The 23,460-nt window shown below is 41.4% G+C and overlaps 1 protein-coding gene and 1 pseudogene across 3 annotated transcripts in view; one reads left to right on the plus strand and one right to left on the minus strand.

The window, feature by feature from the left end:
• Positions 1–23,460, minus strand: part of CACNA1C (calcium voltage-gated channel subunit alpha1 C) — a 786,403-nt gene that overhangs the window by 708,233 nt on the left and 54,710 nt on the right. The gene's annotated exons all lie outside the window — the stretch shown is intronic.
• LOC136323004 (craniofacial development protein 1 pseudogene) lies at positions 7,053–8,018 on the plus strand (annotated as a pseudogene).

The raw sequence follows: 23,460 nt of genomic DNA on the forward strand, positions 1-23,460 counted from the left end.
GCCCAGTACCGGTACCGGTCCGTGGGCCATTTGGTACTGGTCCGCAGAGAAAGAATAAATAACTTACATTATTTCCGTTTCATTTATATATATATATATATATATATATATATATATATATATATTTTTTTTTTTTTTTTTAGTGTTTTTTTTTTTAAGATTTTATTTATTTATTATAGAGAAGGGGGGGAGGAGCAGGAAGCATCAACTCCCATATGTGCCTTGACCAGGCAAGCCCCGGGTTTTGAACCGGCAACCTCAGTATTTCCAGGTTGACGCTTTATCCACTGCGCCACCACAGGTCAGGCCGTTTCATTTATATTTAAGTCTGAACAATGTTTTATTTTTTTAAAATGACCAGATTTCCTCTGTTACATCCGTCTAAGACTCACTCTTGACGCTTGTCTCATAAGTTCGACAATTATATTTTAAAATACCACAGTTTTTACGCCAGTCGCATAATTTTATTTTGTGCATTTATCCGTCCCACCCTAAAGGCCGGTCTGTGAAAATATTTTCTGACATTAAACTGGTCCATGGCCCAAAAAAGTTTGGGGACCACTGCCCTACAGGATATTCAGAAAAGACCCAGATTGGGCCAGCACAAAGATCAGATCCATGGCCACACTGTCTAAGGGTTTGCACCAACTCCTCAGAGGACAGATGAATAGATGGTGCCATGACCTGCTTTAGTCTACCTAACTTTATTGCATGTTCATTTGTATACTAAAGTGAAAGAGGACAGGTCAGAAGTGCAGATGCTCCCAACAGTCCTTTTGTTCATCTTAATTAAATCTCAAGATAAAAACCACATGTCAGAGAATGCTACTTATCTGCCAGTATATACTGGTACATGTCCCACCTGGCTCCCCAGAATAAAGAATATATTCCCCCTATTACAACAGACTAAGTTCTGGTTGCTGGGCTGGGAGGAAAGTGATGGGTGCAGCTTACTCTCAGTTCCCTTCTTTCATCCTGTTTCCTGGACTATGAATGTGGTAGGAGACATTGTGGGCCATGCAGGTGAAGGCAACGGTCTAGGTGTAGAGGAGCAACAAGGTGGAAGGGGTCTAGCTGTCTGACCCTGGATTGCTTGAAAGAGATTTAAATGTCTCTTTCCATTTAATTCACTGTTATTTTGGGGTTTCTTTTCTAGCAGCTAAATATGAATCCCTATCTAAGGATGTCATATACAATACGTGACCCAGGTGGACCCTGCCTCACATTCCTGGCCTTACATGGGAAGCCAGGAAAGCAACCTTTTATGGAATTTTCTCAAAACAAGCTTCCTGTTTGCTGGGACAGGCTACATATTACTCTGGTACTATACTCATGGTGCAGTAAATAAAAAGACTTCAGAAAATATTTCTTTATTGATTAAAAGCCAATGCATTTTGAGCCCAAACAAGGCTACTCAAGTTCAAAATTTGTCCATTTCCCAAATATAATGTCTTATAAAATTCCTGGGCTGGATATGAAGGACAGGACTTAGCAATTGCTTACTTCAAGCCCTCACTTACTGGAGCAAAGTAAAGCTAGCTGGAAATTTGACTTTCCTGACTCTCCGTCCAGTGCGCTTTCCAAGCTATCACACTGACCTTGTGAGGGCAGCCACCATCAGAACGAACACTGGTCAGCAGGGGAGCATCATAACAAGCCACTGATGTTACAATGGTGATGGGGGGGGGGGGTGTTACTACATGCTGCCTGTCCTGTTTCTTAATCATTAGCCATGGCTGAGCCACATTAACTGAGAAAGACACATTTTTGTTAAACTAAGTATGCTAAGCAACTGAAAGCAGGCGTCCGAGGAGCACTGCTGTGACCTCTCCCAGCTGACTTTTTCTGGGACAGTTAGTAAAAGGTCCAGCTGCAGCTGCGTGTCACTTTTCAGCGCGCCCTGCTGTGAAACCTGCATTCCCAACACTTACACTGGGCCAAGGAAGTAATGAGGAGAGCTGATCTCCCGTGTTAGCCAAAAGGAGGAAGCTCTCATTTGGCAGGTGGACGCTTCTCCCCGGGAAATCCTGCAGGCTCATTGTTCCTGTCAGGCACTATAATGTGCCCATAAATTTCATTTGACAGAATACATGATGTCAAAAGAATAGAAAGTAACAAAATCCAAACATGTAAAAGCATCCCAGCCAGAACTCAGCCTGTCCTCCACTCAAGGCATTGAAAGTGCAGGAAGGAACCCACACCACACCCTGTTACCTAACGATGGCAGGTGCCCACAGGGGCTTTCCTGGTAGAAAGGTCAAGAGCCATAGAATGGAGAGTGGATTCTACAAGTTATACCAAAACATGTTAACCTTCAGAACCACAGAACACTAGATCACCACGCCTCCGGAAAAAGGTGGCTTGTATGTCTATTTGATTGTTTTTGATGGTTAACCCAGAAGCAGTTAATAATTTTTTTTTTGGGGGGGGGGCTTAGAGTGAAATGAAAATGCAGGGCTCCCTGTTCAAAATTTATTTAAAATTTCAAGACAGGGACAGCAGAGCATTAAACCAAGCTCAGACCCCTTCTAAGCAGAGAGAACTGTACAACTTGTGCACCCAAGGAGCCAGCCCTGAGGAGACCCTACTTTCCATAACATGCTCTTTATACCAGGTAGAATGGTTTGTTTGTTAGGCACTCTAGCTTTGGATCCAAGCTGCCTGTATACAAATTCCAACTTCTTGGTTTATAACTTGGGTGACCTTGAGCAAGATATATAAGCTTTCTGAGACTCAGCTTCCTCGACTGTAACATAGAAATGACAACACGGGAAATAATACATACAAAACTTCCCGGCAAGTAGTAAACACCCATTCAGCTATTATCAGTTATCATCATTACCTAGCACAAAGCCAGCTGATTAAGAAATGTACTGAAAATCAGTGATTAGGGAACATTTGTAAACTCAGTATCTAGGAGTAATTTTACTGTTGGGGGAAAACAGCCCATGTGTGAATATTTCTATATTTACCCTAGGAACTAGTCTCTGAAAGACTTGTTGTGTATGGCCCTCAGAAATCAGATCCTGGTCAGTGATAAGTAAATAAGGGTTTCATATAAGAAAACTTTCCAATACACCATGTATGGACAGAATCCAATGAGTTTTCATCTTCAATGGCATTCAAAAAGGCTGAACAAACATCTTGTCAAGATGCAGAGCAAATTTTTCTATTAGACAGATGACATTCAAGTTCTCTTCTATTCCTGGGAGGCTATAGATTCTGTGTAGTTCACTGCTTCTGTTGTACGACTATGATGTCTAGTTTTATTCCCTCCATGGCCATCCACCAAATAAACCCTTCTGTCTTCCCTTCTTTCCCATTCAACCGTTTTATTCTAGCCAAGTGTACTTATAGACTTGGGAAGATTTAAAGCATCTTCTTTTCTACTGTAATCATCCTTGCCTTAGGTAGTAGTCTACCTTTTCCCATTCCCCAGGACCTTCTATTTTTATGTCTTCATTCTGAAGTTAACTCCACTTAGTATTGATTAAATGATTTTGGAAGGGAGATACTCAAGCTAACAGTGTTTGGAGACAATCAGCTGTAGGTACCAGCTCTCCCACCTGCCGTGAGTGGCCCTGGGCAACTTATTCAATCTTCTTGATCCACATTACTTTATGTGAAAAAGCGGTATTATATTAGTATCTACTTCATAGAGTTATTCTGATATTTAAATGATGTAATGCTTGTAAAGTGCTTAGAATGACATCTGGGCATCTGGTAGATAGTCCTCAAAGTTAGCAAAAAATTGTTTTTATTGAGGTCCACTGAAGGGCAATTTCTTATGGGATGGATCCTGTTCTTGCTGATTCTTCAGCTTCCAAGAGAAGTAGGGTGTGTGTGTGTGTGTGTGTGTGTGTGTGTGAGAGAGAGAGAGAGAGAGAGAGAGAGAGAGAGAGAGAGAGAAGCTCTCAAAGAATGATAAATATATGCCTTTTTATTTTTGTCTTTAACACTATTTTAAAGATTGCCCACTGTGTTGATGGCACAATGCTATATAGTAAGAAACATAAGAAGAAATTTAACAAATGGTTCCTCTCTACCAAAAGTTAAAAAAAAACATAAAAAATAAATAGAAACATAAAACCGTCCACCATTAATATCTTAAGACTACCATTAAGTGTTGGTATTTCATATTAAATACTATATTATGGGCACAAAAACTATCTGTGAGCAAATATAATGAACACTATAGCTAATAGTATCCTGAGATCCAAGGTGGCAGTAGAGTAGGTGGATGTTACACTCACCTTCTCCTAGCACCAAACTGGAATTACAACTAAAATATAGAATAATCAACCTGAACAATCCACTGAAGACTACCTGAATAGAATTCTCATAACCAAGGACTTACAAAGGAAGCCACATTGAGATTGGTAGGAAGGGTGGGAATGTGAAAAGGGCTCTCCTTGCTCTCACAAGTGGTGGCATAGATTCGAAGGGATAGCTCAGCTGCAAGGGATTCCCCCTGAGGAGCAAACCCAATACCAGGTTCCTCAGCCCAGAGCACCAAAGTCAGGAAGAGGCACACACATAATATCTAGCTGTGAAAATCAGCAGAGAATTTGTCTGCCAGGGAGGGATAGGAATCTGCTAGAGACACAAGAACCCTCTTAAAGTGCCAAGGCAAAACATCTTGTTCACAGACACTTACCCTGGGCTCTGGCAAAGGGTGGTGGAGCGGACTGGAGCCAAGTGAAAAGAGACTGAGGTTTATGGCTTGAGGGAGAGAACTGAGGGGACAGCTGCTGGGACCCTGGTCTTGAGTCCCTCTCTCGCACCACAGATGCCATCTTCCTTGGGTGGAGCACTGCCCTCCTTATAGCATCAGCCTGGGGAAATGCAATATCCTCACCCTCTGAACTTCCTGTTTCCCCACTCTGCAAAGCTCACACCTTGCTAAGGAGTAAGGAGCATGGGACCGGGTGTAGAGGTCTGGGCATGCTCAGAGGGTGTCAGTGACTGAGTGGTGTGGTTTTGGGGAGGGGCCATTCCTCCCATTTTCATATGAACCTGACTGGCACCTCCTCCTCATGGGAGATACTCTAGCCCCACCCTCCAGGCTCCAGGTGGTCCCACCTTCTCAACTCCTGGTGGCCCCGTGCTGCTGCGGCCTGGGCAGAATCTGAGACAGACCAAATAGAGTGACTCTAAAGCATAGATTAGCCAGCATCTTGCCCTCATGATAGATCCACTAGCCCCACCCTCCCGACACCTAGCAGCCTTGCTCTGTAGAGCTTGAGCTCCTGGCAGAATATTGGACCAACTAAGTTGCATGGGTCTAAGAAGGGGGATGCTTTTCTTTCACGTGCCCAACTGGTGCAGAGCCTTCCCTCAGTGCAGCTAAATCTTGGTCTACTTGGGCTGGATCAACTCTGCTGGCCTCACCCTGATAACTCTCTGAGACTCCGTCTCACCACAAAAGTCTGTGGGCACCTGGAAGGAGGCAGCTAAACTTGGTATACCCTGGGATATGTGCTGGTGGCCTCAGACCCAGCACTGGCACTGAGTATGAAGCTGTATCAATATGGTGAGCACCACTTGCCCCTACCTGATGACTCACTGAGAACCAACTTCACGAACTCAAGCACTACTGCCAGAGGCTCTTTCAGTGGCTGAGCCTATCAGACAGCTGGCAGGCAGAGGCAGAGGGACCTGTGTTACCTGCCCTTGGGCACAGTGCTGATAAAAGCCAGCCTTGGTATATGGCTTCATCCTTTCTGTACACACCCAGGCCCAGTAGAGGCATCCACAAACTGTGGATCACTTTGTAGCTCCAAATGGGTTTTCCAAGACCATTTACAGGTGGTGTCTGATATTGGCCTGCACCAGAATCCCTCCCAGCAGGCCTCAGAACCAACACACTTAGTGGCCAGCTTCAGACAACATCAGCGCAGGATCCAGTTAGCTTCACATGCAGCATATCCAAAGGGATATACAGGCAGGCACCAGACCCTGCCGAGGCAGATTCAGCTTCATGTGGTCAGCACCTCCACAACAGTTCATACACTGGTGTACAGGTCAGTCCTCACAGTCAGCCAGCCTGAGGGGTAACCCCACACAAAAACCAACTAGTATCAATCAAGAGTCAATTACAACAGGAGGGCGCACAAGAGGGACATTTCAAGCACCTGCGTCAGGTAATCAAGGAGATCGTGCCACTGGATCCCACAAAACACTTACTGTATAAGGTCAGCCAACCAAGACTGGGCATCATAGCAGATCTACCTAATATACAGAAACAAACATAAAGAGGCAGCCAAAGTGGGGAGACAAAGAAACAGGCCCCAAATGAAAGAACAGGAGAAATTTCCAGAAAAAGAGCTAACTGAAATGGAAGCAAGCAATTTATCAAATATAGAATTTCAAAAAATGGTTATAGACCCGGGCCGGTTGTCTCAGTGGTAGAGCGTCGGCCTGGCGTATAGGAGTCCCAGGTTCGATTCCCAGCCAGGGCACACAGGAGAAGTGCCCATCTGCTTCTCCACCCCTCCCCCTCTCCTTCCTCTCTGTCTCTCTCTTCCCCTCCCGCAGCCGAGGCTCCATTGGAGCAAAGATGGCCCGGGCGCTGGGGATGGCTCTGTGGCCTTTGCCTCAGGCACTAGAATGGCTCTGGCTGCAACAGAGCGACGCCCCAGATGGGCAGAGCATCGCCCCCTGGTGGGCGTGCCGGGTGGATCCCAGTCGGGCACATGCGGGAGTCTGTCTGACTGCCTCCCCGTTTCCAACTTCAGAAAAGAAAAAAATATCAAAAAAAAAAAAAGCAGTAAGACAGGTACTTACAAGAGAGTTCCCATAGGACTGACAGCTGGTTTCTCAACAAAAATATTTCAGGCCAGAAGGGATTGCTATGAATTATTCAAAATGATGAAAAGCAAGGACCTACAACTAAGACTACTTTACTCAGCAAGGCTATTATTTAAAATTGAATGAAAAATAAAGAGCTTTCCAGACAAGAAAAAGCTAAAGAAGTTCGTTACCACAAAACCAGTATTACAAGAAATGTTGAGCTTTGTAACCGCTGCTGTGGTCCTGTAGCACCTGGCCCCGCGTGGCAGCGACATGGAGGAATTCGACTCTGAAGACTTCTCCACCTCACAGGAGGATGAGGACTACGTGCCTTTGGGTGGAGAGTATAGTGAAGATGATGTAAATGAATTAGTGAAGGAAGATGAAGTGGATGGTGAGGAGCAGACACAGAAAATTAAAGGGAACATAAAGCAGCACAAAAAAAAAAAAAAAAAGAAAAGAAAACCAAAGGGAAAAAAAAGAAAGACTCAGAACATTCCTGCCAGGAAGAGTAAGCGAGGTGGCCTCCCATTAGAAGAGGAAGAGGAAGATAGCAGCGGGGAGTCTGGAGGCAGTAGCAGCGAAGAGGAGGACACGGCTGCAGAGCAGGATGAAGGTGCTGGGTCAGAGGATGCCAGGAAGAAGAAGGAGGATGAACTGTGGGCCAGCTTCCTCAATGATGTGGGAACAAAATCAGAAGTGCCCCCAAGCCCACAAGTTAAAAAAAGGGAGACTGAAGAGATGAGTTCAAGTAAATTGTTTGTCAAAGCAGAAGAGTCAGAAAAACCTAAAGAGGCAGAAAAAGTAAAAATCACCAAGGTGTTTGATTTTGCTGGTGAAGAAGTCAGGGTGACTAAGGAAGTGGATGCTACATCTAAAGAGGCCAAATCCTTCTTCAAGCAAAATGAGAAAGAAAAACCACAGGCTAATGTTCCTTCAACTGTGCCCTCACTCCCTGCTGGGTCAGGATTAAAAAGATCAAGTGGCATGAGCAGCCTTTTGGGGAAAATTGGAGCCAAGAAGCAGAAGATGAGCACCCTAGAGAAGTCCAAACTGGACTGGGAGAGCTTCAAGGAGGAGGAAGGCATCGGTGAAGAACTGGTCATCCACAACGAGGGAAGGAAGGGTACATTGAACGGAAAGCTATTCTAGACCGAGTGGATCACAGGCAGTTTGAAATTGAGCGAGATCTCAGGCTGAGCAAAATGAAACCCTTATGTTATGGGGGGAAATCAATGGCCGCTAATCCTGTTTACAGTGTGAGCTTCTTTTGCGTCAGCGAAATGTCTCCAGTGTTGCTCCTCAGCTGTTTCCCAGCAAGGCCTTCTTTTCTACCTTGAATTTCTGTCTTTGTATCTTTGCCTCACATGGTTTCATTCATTTTACTTTTAAAAGTTTGTCCTTAAAAAAGTAAAAGTAAAAAAAAAAAAAGTTTATCCTATAAGAGGCTGGTGAAGATGATGACACCACATGCCTTCCGTTTATTCTGCTACAAAGTCCACCCGGCCCAGCCAGTACATTCCGGGCCTGTCCAGGCTGGCCGCGGTGAGGATGTGGATTTCTAGGGCCATGAGGCTTGTTCTGAAGTCAGCCTGGCCCCAGAGACTGACAGCAGGAGGCTCCCCAGTGTTGGTGGAACGCCAGGTCCCTGGGCAATTTTGTCCTCAGTTCCACTGGCTTTTCTCCTGATATCTTTCCCTCCTGAATGGAATTCCTATTACTGGTACAAAGTAAGACTGAAAATAAGGATATATTATTGAAGAATTAGGCTGTTTTTGGGGGGTTTTTTTTGCCTTTGCTCTTTTTTCTCATCCCAAAGTTAAAGTTGACTTTGGATGTGCACCCACCTCAGTAATTCTTTAGTTTTTGATTTGTCAAAGAAGACTCTGAAAGACTATTTCTATTTTGTACTCCCTAGGACAGTTTAAATCCCAGACTTTATATTAATAAAGCCGTAAACCCCACAGCCTGGCCCTGCGGTTAGGAGGTATGCTAGGGGAAGGTAAGGTTCCGAAGACTGGGATCAGGTTCCTGCCTGGACCGCTACCAGCAGTGGGACCATAACCACAGCTCAGCTTCCTGGGCTTCCATTTTCTAGTCTGTCAATGGCATGAGTGATACCAATACCTCACAGGGCTAACGTGAGCTCATGACACACCTGAGGGGTATAAGCACCCATCTCCCTATGTATTAGGCCTCTAATACATGGTCAGAAGCTCATGGCAACCCAACACCTGATTGTCAACCTTTCGTGGTTATGGACCTTACTTCTCAGAGAAGTATTTTATAGGCTACATGTGAATTATACATTGTTCATATCCACTTTGATGAAGGATTCTAGAAGCAATGAAAAAGTGTTTTCAGGTCAGCATCAGAACAGGCGGCCTGTGAGGCTTCAGGTGTGGTGGTCCTGCACACGGACACAGAAATAACAGGGAAGTCCTTTAACCTAACAACAGCCAGCTGGTTGATGAGGGTGGAACATCCAGACCCACGGGAGCCACCCACCGAGACTGAGGTGCTAATCCTGCCACGTGGTATCCTCTGCACATCATCTGCTCTTCACTGCCCTGAGGATGACTGCTGCCTAGCATCTTCCTGGGGTTCTGAGTGCCTCCAGCATTCATTCCCCTTCCCACCGTTCTTCATCTCAGCTGCAGTTATGTCAACATGAGGTGGCTCCTCCCGTTTGAGGAATGCATTGTAATCCTATAGAATAAATGGTGCTACGCTCATTGTAAAAAAAAAAAAAAAAAAAAAAAAAGTTAAAGGGTCTTCTTTTTTTAAAAATCTTATTTTTATTAATTTTAATGCAGTGATATTGATAAATCAGGATACATATGTTCCGAGAAAACATCTCCAGATTATTTTGACCTTTGATTATGCTGCATACCCCTCACTCAAAGTCAAATTGTCCTCCCTCACCTTCTATCTGGTTTTCTTTGTGCCCCTACCCTCCCCCCACTCCCTCCCTCTCCTTCCTCACCCCTTCCCCACCCCTCCACCCCACGCCCTGTTACCATCACATTCTTGTCCATGTCTCTAAGTCTCATTTTTATGTCCCATCTATGCATAAGTTCATGTAGTTCTTAGTTTTTTTCTAATTTACTTATTTCACTCCATATAATGTTATCAAGGTCCATCCATGTTATTGTAAATGATCCGATGTCATCATTTCTTATGGCTGAGTAGTATTCCATAGTATATATGTACCAAAGCTTTTTAATCCACTCATCCTCTGACGGACACTTGGGCTGTTTCCAGATCTTCGCTATTGTGAACAATGCTGCCATAAACATGGGGGTGCATTTCTCCTTCTGGAACCATTCTATGGTGTCCTTGGGGTATATTCCTAAAAGTGGGTGGCAAAAGGCAGTTCGATTTTCAATTTTTTGAGGAATCTCCATACTGTTTTCCAAGGAGGCTGCACCAGTCTGCATTCCCACCAGCAATGCAGGAGGGTTCCCTTTTCTCCACATCCTCGCCAGCACTTATTCTGTATTGTTTTGTTGATGAGCGCCATTCTGACTGGTGTGAGGTGATATCTCATTGTGGTTTTAATTTGCATTTCTCTAATGATTAATGATGTTGAGCATTTTTTCATATGCCTATAGGCCATCTATATATCCTCTTTGGAAAAGTGTCTATTCATTTCTTTTGCCCATTTTTTGATTGAATTGTTTGTCTTTCTGGTGTTAAATTTACAAGTTCTTTATAAATTTTGGTTATTAACCCTTATCAGAAATACTGTCAAATATGTTCTCCCATTGTGTAGTTTGTCTTTTTATTCTGTTCTTATTGTCTTTGACCGTGCAAAAGCTTTTTAATTTGATATAGTCCCATTTGTTTATCCTGTCCTTTATTTCACTTGCCCGTGGAGATAAATCAGCAAATATATCGCTGCGAGAGATGTCAGAGAGCTTACTGCCTATGTTTTCTTCTAAGATGCTTATGGTTTCACGTCTTACATTTAAGTCTTTTATCCATTTTGAGTTTATTTTTGTGAATGGTGTAAGTTGATGGTCTAGTTTCATTTTTTTGCAGGTTGTTGTCCAATTTTCCCAACACAATTTGTTGAAGAGGCTGTCTTTACTCCATTGTATTTCCTTACCTCCTTTGTCAAATATCAGTTGTCCATAGAGCTGTGGGTTTATTTCTGGGTTCTCTGTTCTGTTCCATTGATCTATGTGCCTGTTCTTATTGCCAGTACCAGGCTGTTTTGAGTACAATGGCCTTGTAGTATAACGATATCAGGAAGTGTGATACCTCCCCCTTTATTCTTCTTTTTTAAGATTGCTGAGGCTATTCGTGTTCTCTTTTGGTTCCATATAAATTTTTGGAATATGTGATCTATATCTTTAAAGTATGTCACTGGTATTTTAATTGGTATTGCATTGAATTTATAAATTACTTTGGGTAATATAGACATTTTAATGATGTTTATTCTTCCTAACCATGAGCATGGCATATGCTTCCACTTGTTTGTATCTTCCTTGATTTCTTTTATCAATGTTTTATAATTTTCCGAGTACAAGTCTTTAGTCTCCTTGGTTAAATGTACTCCTAGGTACTTTTTTTTTTGTTGCAATAGTGAAGGGGATTGTTTCCTTAATTTCTCTTTCTGATTGTTCATTGTTGGTGTATAAAAATGCCTCTGATTTCTGAGTATTAATTTTATATCCTGTCACCTTCCTGAATTCATTTATCATGTCCAGTAGTTTTTTGACTGAGACTTTAGGATTTTCTATATACAATATCATATCATCTGCAAATAATGATAGCTTTACTTCTTCTTTTCCAACTTGAATGCCTTGTATTTCTTCTTCTTGTCTAATTGCTGTGGCTAGGACTTCCAGGACTATGTTGAATAAAAGTGGTGAAAGGGGACACCCCTGCCTTGTTCCTGATCTTAAGGGGATTGCTTTTAATTTTTTCCCATTGAGTATGATGTTGGCTGTGGGTTTGTCATAGATGGCTTTTATCATGTTGAGGTATGTTCCCTGTATTCCCACTTTGCTGAGAGTTTTGATCATAAATGGGTGCTGGATTTTATCAAATGCTTTTTCTACATCTATTGAAATTATCATGTGGTTTTTCTCCTTCCTATTGTTTATGTGATGAATAACATTGATACAATAGATTTGCAAATATTGTACCAGCCTTGCCTCCCCAGAATAAATCTCACTTGATCATGGTGTATGATATTTTCCATATATTGTTGGATCCGGTTTGCTAATATTTTGTTGAGGATTTTAGCATCTATATTTATCAGAGATATTGGCCTATAATTTTCTTTCTTTGTGTTGTCTTTGCCTGGTTTTGGAATCAGAATTATGCTCGCCTCATAAAAGGAGCTTGGAAGTCTTCCTTCCTCTTGAATTTTTTGAAATAGCTTGAGAAGGATAGGAGTTAGTTCTTCTTTGAATAGTTGGTAGAATTCACTTGTGAAGCCATCTGGCCCAGGACTTTTCATTGTTGGGAGTTTTTTGATAACTGTTTTGATCTCATTTGGTGTAGTCAGTCTGTTTAGGTTTTCTGCTTTTTCCAGACTGATTTTTGGAAGATTGTATGTTTCAAGGAATTTGTCCATTTCATCTAGGTTGTCTAGTTTTTTGGCATACAGTTCTTCATAGTATTTTCTTACAATCCTTTGTATTTCTGTTGTGTCAGTTGTTATTTCTCCCCTCTCATTTCTAATTTTATTTATTTGAGTCCTCTCTCTCTTTTTCTTGGTGAGTCTAGTTAAAGGTTCATCAATCTTGTTTATCTTTTCAAAGAACCAGCTCCTAGTTTCATTGATCCTCTGTATTGTTTCTTTAGTCTCGATGTCATTTATTTCTTCTCTGATCTTTATTATTTCCTTCCTTCTACTACATTTAGGCTTTACTTGCTGTTCTTTTTCTAGTTCTTTCAGATGCAGGGTTAAGTTGTTTATTTGAGCTTTTTCTATCAATAGCTTCTTAAAGTGTGCCTGTAGTGCTAGGATCTTCCCTCTCAGTTCTGCTTTTGCTGTGTCCCATAAATTTTAAGTTGTTGTATGCTCGTTATTATTCGTTTCTAGGAATTTTTTTATTTCTTCTTTGATCTCATTCTTAATCCATTCGTTATTTAACAACCTGCTATTTAGTTTCCATGTGTTTGAGAATTTTTGAGCTTTTCTGTTGCGGTTGATTACTAGTTTCATGCCATTGTGATCAGAAGTGTTTGATATGATTTCAATCTTCTTAAATTTGTTGAGACCACTTTTGTGCCCTAACATGTGGTCTATCCTAGAGAATGTACCATGAGCACTTGAAAAGAATGTATATTCTGCTGCTTTAGGGTGAAAGGTTCTGTAGATATCTATTAAATCGAGTTGATCTAGTGTGTCCTTTAAGTCTGCTGTTTCTTTGTTAATTTTCTTTCTTGAGGATCTATATCTAGTGATGTTAGTGGGGTATTAAAATCCCCTACTATTATAATGTTGCTGTTGATCTCACTCTTTATATCCATCAAAGTCTGCTCTATATATTTAGGTGCTCTTATATTAGGTGCGTAGATATTTATAATAGTTATATCTTCCTGTTGGGTTGCTCCCTTTATCATTATGTAGTGGCCTTCTTTATCTCTTACTATGTTCTTTGTTTTAAAGTCCATTTTGTCTGATATAAGTATTGCTACCCCAGCTTTTTTTTCATTTCCATTTGCATGAAATGTTTTTTTCCGTCCTTTTACCTTCAACCTATGTGCATCTTTTGTTTTAAGGTGTGTCTCTTGTAGACAGCATATGTACAAGTCCTGTTTTCTTATCCATGCAGCTACCCTATGTCTTTTGATTGGATCATTTAATCCATTTATATTTAGGGTTATTATTGACACGTAATTGTTTATTGCCATTTTATTCTTTAAAGCTGTATTTCTCTTTTGCTATATTCTTTTCCCACTTTGGTCTGTTTACACCATGCCCCTTAACATTTCCTGCAGCATTGGTTTGGTTGTAATGAATTCCTTGAGGGTTTTTTTTTGTCTGGGAAACTTTTTATTTCTCCTTCAATTTTAAATGATAGCCTTGCTGGATAAAGTAGTCTTGGTTGTAGGTTCTTGTTCTGCATTACTTTGAATATTTCTTGCCATTCCCTTCTGGCCTCAAGTGTTTCTGTTGAGAAGTCAGATGTCATCCTTATGGGGACTCCGTTGTAGGTGATAACTTCTTTTCTCTTGCAGATTTTAATATTTTCTCTTTATCGCTTAGCTTTGGTATTTTAATGATGATGTGTCTTGGTGTAGGTTTCTTTGGGTTTCTCTTTAATGGAGTCCTTTGTGCTTCTTGGACTTGTGAGAGTTTCCCTTGCATTAATTTAGGGAAGTTTTCAGCTATGATATGATTGAACAAAGTCTCTATTCCTTGTTCTTTTTCTTCTTTTTCAGGAACCCCTATGATGCGGATGTTATTTCTCTTCATGTTGTCAGAGAGCTCTCTAAGAGTTTCCTCTGACTTTTTGAGTCTCTTTTCTTCTCTGCTTTTATGCCTTCATTCTAGTTGTCCTCCAACTCGCTGATTCGATCCTCAGCTGTATCTATCCTGTTTTTAATTCCTTCCATCGTGGTCTTCATTTCTGATATTGTATTTGTCATCTCTGACTGATTCTTTTTTAATATTTCAATATCCTTTTTTATACTTGCTATTTCTTTATTTAGGTGTTCGTGATGACCATCCATTGTTGTTCTAAGATCCCTAAGCATCCTTACAATCATTATTTTAAACTCCGCATCCGGAAGTTTGATTATTTCCATATCACTCAGTTCATCTCCTGAAGGTCTCTCTTGTGGTTTCATTTGGATTGCACTTCTTTGTCTTCTCATTGTGCCTGGGTATCTGGGTGTTTTCTTTGTAGAGCTGGTTGAGTCTAGGCTTGGTGTTGTCTGTCTCTAGTTTGTACTTGTGTTGTTTCTTTCTTTTTTTTTTTTTTTTGCATTTTTCTGAAGCTGGAAACAGGGAGAGACAGTCAGACAGACTCCCGCATGCGCCTGACCGGGATCCACCCGGCACGCCCACCATGGGGCAACGCTCTGCCCACCAGGGGGCGATGCTCTGCCCATCCTGGGTGTCGCCATGTTGCGACCAGAGCCACTCTAGCACCTGAGACAGAGGCCACAGAGCCATCCCCAGCGCCCGGGCCGTCTTTGCTCTAATGGAGCCTTGGCTGCGGGAGGGGAAGAGAGAGACAGAGAGGAAGGCGCGGCGGAGGGGTGGAGAAGCAAATGGGCGCTTCTCCTGTGTGCCCTGGCTGGGAATTGAACCCGGGTCCTCCGCACGCTAGGCTTACTTGTGTTGTTTCTAAGTCTTCTTGGGTTAGCTTCAGCTATTATTTGTAATCCACTTTAGGATTTGGGCAGCTTTGAAGTCTTGATTTGTTTGTTTTCTTAACAGGTGATTGTCTTGTTTGCTGATCCCAGCAGGGGGCTTATTTGAAACTGTATCCAGGAATGTGGTAGGTGTGACCTGAGGCTTTGAAATCCTCTTCTGCCAGTTAATCTCTCTGGGGGCGGGTTGCTTTCTCAGCTTCAGTAGGGGGAGGTGTATCTCAGATCTCCAAGGAGGCCTGAGTTACTGCCCCTCCTCCCTACTTCTTGTTTTCAGCTGTGTCTTGTTGCACTGATTGGAGCTGGAGAGATGTCTGTATCTCTGTGACCTGGAAGTACTTTTGTATTTTGCTTTGTGGAAGGATCAGCCCCTCCCCCAGTTATGGCCGCCTCCAGCACTGAGTCAGCTTTTTATGTCATCACCTATATTCCTCTCCCCCTCACCATCTGTCTCTCTCTTTCTCCTTTCTTTTTGGAAGACAAGTGGGCCCTTTCAACACTCCTTATTTCCTGGTTGCCAGGTAAGTGGCTGTGAGCAATATTTACTGCTCTTTATCCTTGGAATTGAGAGCCCAGCCTCACCGCCCCCCCTGTTCCTGTAAGCAGGGGAGATTCAGGTGCTCCCTACCAGGTTTTTTGTGGCTTCTTCTTTGCTCCTTGATTTTTGAAAGCTGTTCTTGTAGTCCAGATTTGGTTTTTCACGCTGATTGTTCATAAATTAGTTTATAATCCAGTTCGGTAGTGTGAGCTGGGAGTCTGTGCATCTGCCTACTCCGCTGCCATCTTCAGGTCTCTCCATGCAGAGCTTCTTGAGTGATGAACTTGTCATGAATAAAGAAATAAAAACAAGGCCCTGGCTGGATGGCTCAGTGGTAGAGCGTCGGCCTGGTGTGTGGAAGTCCCGGGTTCGATTCCCGGCCAGGGCACACAGAAGAGGCGCCCATCTGCTTCTCCACCCCTCCCCCTCTCCTTCCTCTCTGTCTCTCTCTTACCCTCCCGCAGCCAAGGCTCCATTGGAGCAAAAGATGGCCCGGGCACTGGGGATGGCTCCTTGGCCTCTGCCCCAGGCGCTAGAGTGGCTCTGGTCGCGACAGAGTGACGCCCCGGAGGTGCAGAGCATCGCCCCCTGGTGGGCATGCCGGGTGGATCCCGGTTGGGCGCATGCGGTAGTCTGTCTGACTGCATCTTGGTTTCCAGCTTCAGAAAGATACAAAAAAAAAAAAGAAATAAAAACAAGTAGAGGTGTGACCTGTCCATTAAGAGGATGAGTCTAGGAATATGAGATAATGGCCATATTGAATAGAGGGAGAATAGGAGAGACATCTATGTTTAATCTGCTTAAGATACGACCTGTCTCCTTTTTCTTCATTGCAGTCAGAGGAGGGAATGGTTTTCAAGGTTCAGCATCTGCTGTGTGTTTCTGTGGTGGCACAGTGGGTAAAGCGTCGACCTGAAAATGTTGAGGTCGTTGGTTTAAAACCCTGGGCTTGCCTGGTCAAGGCACATATGGGAGTTGATGCTTCCAGCTCCTCCCCCTTCTCTCTCTCTGTCTCTCCCTCTCCTCTCCTTTATTTCTCTGCCGAAGTTCAAATTGACGAATTTGGGAACTGGGGGTGTCTACCAGAGAACTGTCCGAACCCCACAGGAGGACTGGGAGCCCTGGAAGTCTCAGGTAGCGCCTCTCCTTGGCTCTCAAGCGGGCCCTGGGCAGCTCCCCGTAGAGTTCGTCCGATTCGGGGTGCCTCTACCTGGTGACGCAAAACACTGTATGCCCTGCGTGGGCGCCAAATGTTGTAAAGTAGCTAAATCCACAAATCCTCAGGTGTTTGTAGAGGCACGTAGTCCAAATAAGTTTTTGAAAAGTGTTTTTAAAGGAGGAAATTTATTAAATATGCCGGCCGCATATGGCTGACACAGGGCAACAGACCCAAATTGTGCAGCTTAAAGGGTCTTCTTTAAGAAGAAAGGAGGAGGAGGAGGAGGAGGAGGAAGAAGAAGAGGAGGAGGAGGAGGAGTTTAAGAAGGAGAAGAAGACAGAGGAACCTAGTTTTAGAAAAATGGCAATAGGCTGTGGCCATTTGGCTCAGTGGATAGTCAGCCTGGCATGCAGCATGCAGACATCCTGGGTTAGCTCTCCAGACAGAGCACACAGGAGAGGAAACCATCTACTTCTTTTCCCCTCTTTCTCCCCATACTCTCTCTCTTCCCATATCACAGCCAGTGGCTTGACTGGTTCAAGCATCAACCTCAGGTGCTAAGGATAGCTCATTTGATTCAAGCATCAGCCCCAGATGGGGATTGCCACATGGATCCCCTTTTCTCTAAAATAAATAAATAAATAAATAAATAAATAAAGGCAATAAATATATATTTATTAATAATAACTTTAACGTAAATGGCTTAAGTGCTCCAATCAAAAGATATAGGACAGCTGAATGGATAAGAAAGCAAGACCCATATATATGCTGTCTAAAGAGACCCACCTCATAATGAAGTATACATACAGACTAAATGTAAAGAAATAGGAAAAGATATTTCATGCAAATAGAATTGGAAAAAAAAATCTGGGTAGCAATACTTATATCTGACAAAATGGATTTTAAAACAAAGGTTATAGTAAGAGACTAAGAAGAACACCACATGATGATAAAGGAGAAATCCAACAAGATGATATAAACCTTGCAAACATTTATGTTTGCAACATAGGATCACATAAATATGTAAAGAAAATTTTGATGGACATAAAGGGAAAGATCAACAATAATACAGTCATAGTAGAGGATTTTAACATTCTACTGACACCAATGGATATATCTTCCAGAAAAAAAATTTATAAAATAACAGCCTTAAATGACAGACTAGATCAGATGAATTTAATTGATGTCTTTAGAGCATATCACTCCAAAGCAGCAGAATATACATTTTTTTCAAGTGCAAATATAACATTTTCTAGGGTACACCACATGTTAGAATATAAAACAAATCTCAATAAATTTAAAAAGAGTAAAATCATAGTAAGCATTTTCTCTGACCATGATATGAAACTAAAACTCCATCACAAGACCAAAAACTGAAAAACATACAAAGACATGAAAGCTAAATAACATATTACTAAATAATAAATGGATTAACAATGAGATCAAGAAAGAAATCAAAATATACCTTGAAACAAATGAAAATGAAAACACAACAAACAAAAATCTTTGGAAAATTCATAGCATTATAGACCTATCTCAAGAAACAAGAAATATCTCAAATGAACTATTTCACTTTACACTTAAAGAAACTAGAAAAAGAACAGCAAACAAAGCTCAAGGTGAGTAGAAGAAAGGAAATAATAAAGATCAGATCAGAAATAAATAAAATAAGGTCTAAAAAACCAATATAAATAGATTAATAAAACCAAGCTGGTTCTTTGAAGAGATAAATAAGATCAACAAACCTTTAACAAGACTCACAAAAAAAAAAAAAAAAAAGAGAGAGAGGACCTAAACAAAATAAAAAATGAAAGTGGAGAAGTGACAACTGAAACCAAAAAAATACAAAGGATTGTAAGAAAAAATTATAAACAGCATTGTAAACAACTATATACCAACAAATTGGACAATCTGGATGAAATGGATAAATTCCTAGAAACAATACAATCTTCCCAAACTGAATCAGGAAGAATCAGAAAATCTAAATAGATTGATTATAACTAATGAAATTGAAACAATAATCAAAACATTCCCAACACACAGAAGTCCTGGACTGGATGGTTTCACAGGTGAGTTTTACCAAACAATCAGCTGTTCCAAAATATTCAAAAGGAAGGAAGACCCCCAAATTCATTTTATGAGGCCAGAATTATCCTAATTCCAAAACTAGGCATAGACACTAGAAAGAAACATATCCCTGATGAACATAGATGCTAAAATCCTCACCAAAATATTACCAAACTAAATTCAGCAATATGTTAAAAATGTCATTCACCATGACCAAGTGTACTTTATTCTGGAATGCAAGGTTGGTACAATATCCACAAATTAGTAAATGTGATATACCACATAAACAAATGAAGTATAAAAATCACAGATCATATCCATAGATGCTAAAAAACTATTTGATAAACTCCAGCATCCATTTATGATAGAAACTCTTAGCAAAGTGAGAATAGAGAGATCATACCTCAATGTAATAAAGATAATATATAACAAACCCACAATGAACATTATACTCAATGGACAAAAAACTGAAACGTTTGTCTTAAGGAACATTATAGGAATGTCTGCTTTCATCACTCTTACTCAACATAGTACTGGAAGTCCTAGCCACAGCAGTCAGACAAGGAGAAATAAAAGGCATCCAATTGAAAAGGAAAATGTAAAACAGTCATTATTTGCAATTCTTTATATAATTCTGTATATAGAGAACCCTAAAAGTTTCACCAAAAACATACTAGAATGAATAAATGAATTCAGTAAAGTAGTAGGATACAAAATAAATATTTGTAAATCAGTTCCAGTTTTATACACCAATAATGAACTATCAGAAAAAAAATCTAAGAAAACAATACCGTTTACAATTGCATAAAAAGGAAAATTACAGGACACCGAAGAAAGAAAATGAAGAAGATAGAAATAAGTGGAAGCATATACCAAGTTTATGGATAGGAATAATTAAAATGTCCATGATACCCAAAGCAATCTACAGACTCAATGCAATTCCTATCAAGATACCAATGGTGGCCATGGCCAGATAGCTTGGTTGGTTAGAGCATCTTCTGAAGTACAGAGGTTGCTGGTTCAATTCCTGGTTAGGGTACATACAGGAACAGATTGATGTTCCTCTCTCCTCTTTCTTTTCCTCCCTCGCTAAAATCAATAAATTAAAAAAATTTTTTTAAGATACCAATGGTGTTTTTCACAGAACTAGAACAAATATTTCAAAAATTTATATGGAACCACAAAAGACCCCAAATGTCCACAGCAATCTTGACAAAGAAAAATAGAGTTGGAGAAATAATGCTACCTGATATCAAACCATACTACAAGGCTATAGTAATCAAAACAGCATGGTACTGGCATAAAAACTAACATATAGATCAATGGAACAGAATAGAGAACCCAGAAATAAACTCATGCCTTTATGGTCAATACTTTTAATTTTTTTAATTGATTTTAGAGAGAGAGGAAGAGAGAGAGCAAGAGAGAGAAGAGACATGGATTTCTGCCTTCATTGGTTGATTCTTGTATGTGCCTTGACTGGGGATTGAACCCACAACCTGGGCATATTGGGACAATGCTTAAAACACCTGAGATACCTTGCCAGGACTTTATTTATTGATTTTAGAAGGAAACAGGAAGGCGAGAGAGAGAGAAAGAAAGAGAGAAGCATTAATTTGTTGTTCCACTTATTTATGCATTCATTGGTTAGTTTTATTATGTGCCCTGACTGGAGATCATACAATCTGCAACCTTGGTGCATTGGGACAACACTTAAACTACCTGAGCTAACCAGCCAGGGCTTTATGTTTAATGCTTGATAAAGGAGGCAAGAACATACAATGAAGTAAAAAATAGTCTACTCAATAAATGGTGCTGGGCAAATTGGACAATACATGCAAAAAAATAAAACTAGACCATCTTCTTACACTGTATACAAGAATAAATTTAAAATGGTATATAAACTTAAATGTCAGGCTTGAAGATATAAAAATCCTAGAAGAAAACATGGGCAGTAAGATCTTCGATATTTTTTGGTAGCAATTTTTTAAAATTTTATTTATTTATTTATTTTTTTACAGAGACAGAGAGAGAGGGATAGATAGGGACAGACACACAGGAACGGAGAGATGAGAAGCATCAATTATTAGTTTTTCGTTGTGCATTGCAACACCTTATCTGTTCATTGATTGCTTTCTCATATGTGCCTTGACCGCGGGTCTTCAGCAGACCAAGTAACCCTTTGCTCGAGCCAGCGACCTTGGGCTCAAGCTGGTGAGCTTTTGCTCAAACCAGATGAGCCCTCGTTCAAGCTGGCGACCTCGGGGTCTCGAACCTGGGTCTTCCACATCCCAGTCTGACGCTCTATCCACTGTGCCACTGCCCAGTCAGGCAGTCGCAATATTGTTTTCTGCTATTTCTCCTCAAGGCAAGGGAAATAAAAGAAAAAATAAACAAATGGGATTACATCAAACTAAAGAATTTTTGCGCCCTGGCCGGTTGGCTCAGCGGTAGAGCGTCAGCCTAGCGTGCGGAGGACCCGGGTTCGATTCCCGGCCAGGGCACACAGGAGAAGCGCCCATTTGCTTCTCCACCCCTCCGCCGCGCTTTCCTCTCTGTCTCTCTCCTCCCCTCCCGCAGCCGAGGCTCCATTGGAGCAAAGATGGCCCGGGCGCTGGGGATGGCTCTGTGGCCTCTGCCTCAGGCGCTAGAGTGGCTCTGGTCGCAACATGGCGACGCCCAGGATGGGCAGAGCATCGCCCCCTGGTGGGCAGAGCGTCGCCCCTGGTGGGCGTGCCGGGTGGATCCCGGTCGGGCGCATGCGGGAGTCTGTCTGACTGTCTCTCCCCGTTTCCAGCTTCAGAAAAATAAAAAAAAAAAAAAAAAAAAAGAATTTTTGCACAGCAAAGGAAACCATCAACAAAATGAAAAGCCAACCCACTGAATGGGAGAAAATATTTGCCAATAATATAGCTGATAAGGGGTTAATATCCAAAATTTAAAAGAAACTTATACAATTCAACACCAAAATATCAAATACTTTAATTTAAAAATGGGCAAAGGACCTGAATAGATGTTTCTCCAAAGAGGATATACAGATGGCCGATGAAATTATGGAAAAATGCCCAATGTCTTTAATCATTAGAGAAATAGAAATTAAAACCACAATGAGCTATTACTTCACATCTGTGGGAATGGCTATCATCAGTAAAACAACAAAAAACAAGTGTTCAAGAGGATGTGGAGAAAAGGGAACCCTTATGCACACTGCTGGTGAGAATGCAGATTGGGGTAGCCACTGTGAAAAGCAATGTGAAGTTTCCTCAAAAAATTAAAAATGGAACTGCCTTATGAGTCAGTGACTCCACTTTGGGAATATTTCTGAAGAAACCCGAAACACTGGTTCTGAAGAACAAATGCACCCTTGTGTTCATTGCAGCTTTACTTACAATAGCCAAGATTTGGAAACAGCCCAAGTGCCCATCAGTAGATGAATGAATGAAAAAGCTGTGGTACATTTACACAATGGAATACTACTAGGCCATAAAATGAAAGAAATCTTACCTTTTATAAAAGCAGGGATGGACCTGAAGAGCATTATGTTAAGTGAAATAAACCAGTCAGAGAAAGACAAATATCATATGATTTCATTTATAGGTAAAATCTAATGAACAAAATAAACTAACAAACAAAATAGAAACAGATTCATAGATACAGAACTCATAGACTGACAGCTGTCAGAGAGGAGGGGGGTTGAGGGGCTAGGTGAAAAAGGTGAAAGGTTAAGAAAAAAAATACTCATAAACAACAGTATGGTGATTACCAGAGGAAAAAGGGTGGGGGTGGGGGTGTAGAAGAGAGTAAAGGGAGGGTAAATGGTGACAGAAGGAGACTTGACATGGGTGGTGAGCACAATACAACATACAGGTAATGTGTTATAACAGGGGTCGGGAAACTTTTTGGCTGAGAGAGCCACGAACGCCACATATTTTAAAATATAATGCCATGAGAGCCATACAACGACCCGTGTACATTACACATTATCCAATAAAAATTTGGTGTTGTCCCGGAAGACAGCTGTGATTGGCGCCAGCCACCTGCAACCATGAGCATGAGCAGTAGGAAATGAATGGATAGTAATACATGAGAATGTTCTATATTTTTAACATTACTATTTTTTTTAATTAAAGATTTGTCTACGAGCCAGATGCAGCCATCAAAAGAACCACATCTGGCTCGTGAGCCATATGTTCCCGACCCCTGTGTTATAGAATTGTACACCTGAAATCGACATCATTTTATTAACCATTGTCACCCCAATAAATTCAATAAGATTACATCCCCTCTGGGGCAAAAATTAAAATTAAAAATTAAGTATTTGTTGCATATAAAAAGGAAGCTGTATCCCCTCACAAAGAAAAAACATGTGGCATTAGAGACCATCCAAATACCATTTTGTATCCACAAGCATCTCCACCCCTGCTCTCCCTATCTCCTTCCTTCCTACCAAGCCATTCAACTGCACCATTCTGGAGCCCTTAAAGACACAGAGCTCAGAGCTGAAGCAACGACACAGGGCATCACCGGTCTGGCCTCTACATTTTCCCTTCACTAGCATCCT

The sequence above is a fragment of the Saccopteryx bilineata genome, chromosome 2, assembly GCF_036850765.1.
Source record: "Saccopteryx bilineata isolate mSacBil1 chromosome 2, mSacBil1_pri_phased_curated, whole genome shotgun sequence".
Classification (NCBI taxonomy): domain Eukaryota; kingdom Metazoa; phylum Chordata; class Mammalia; order Chiroptera; family Emballonuridae; genus Saccopteryx; species Saccopteryx bilineata.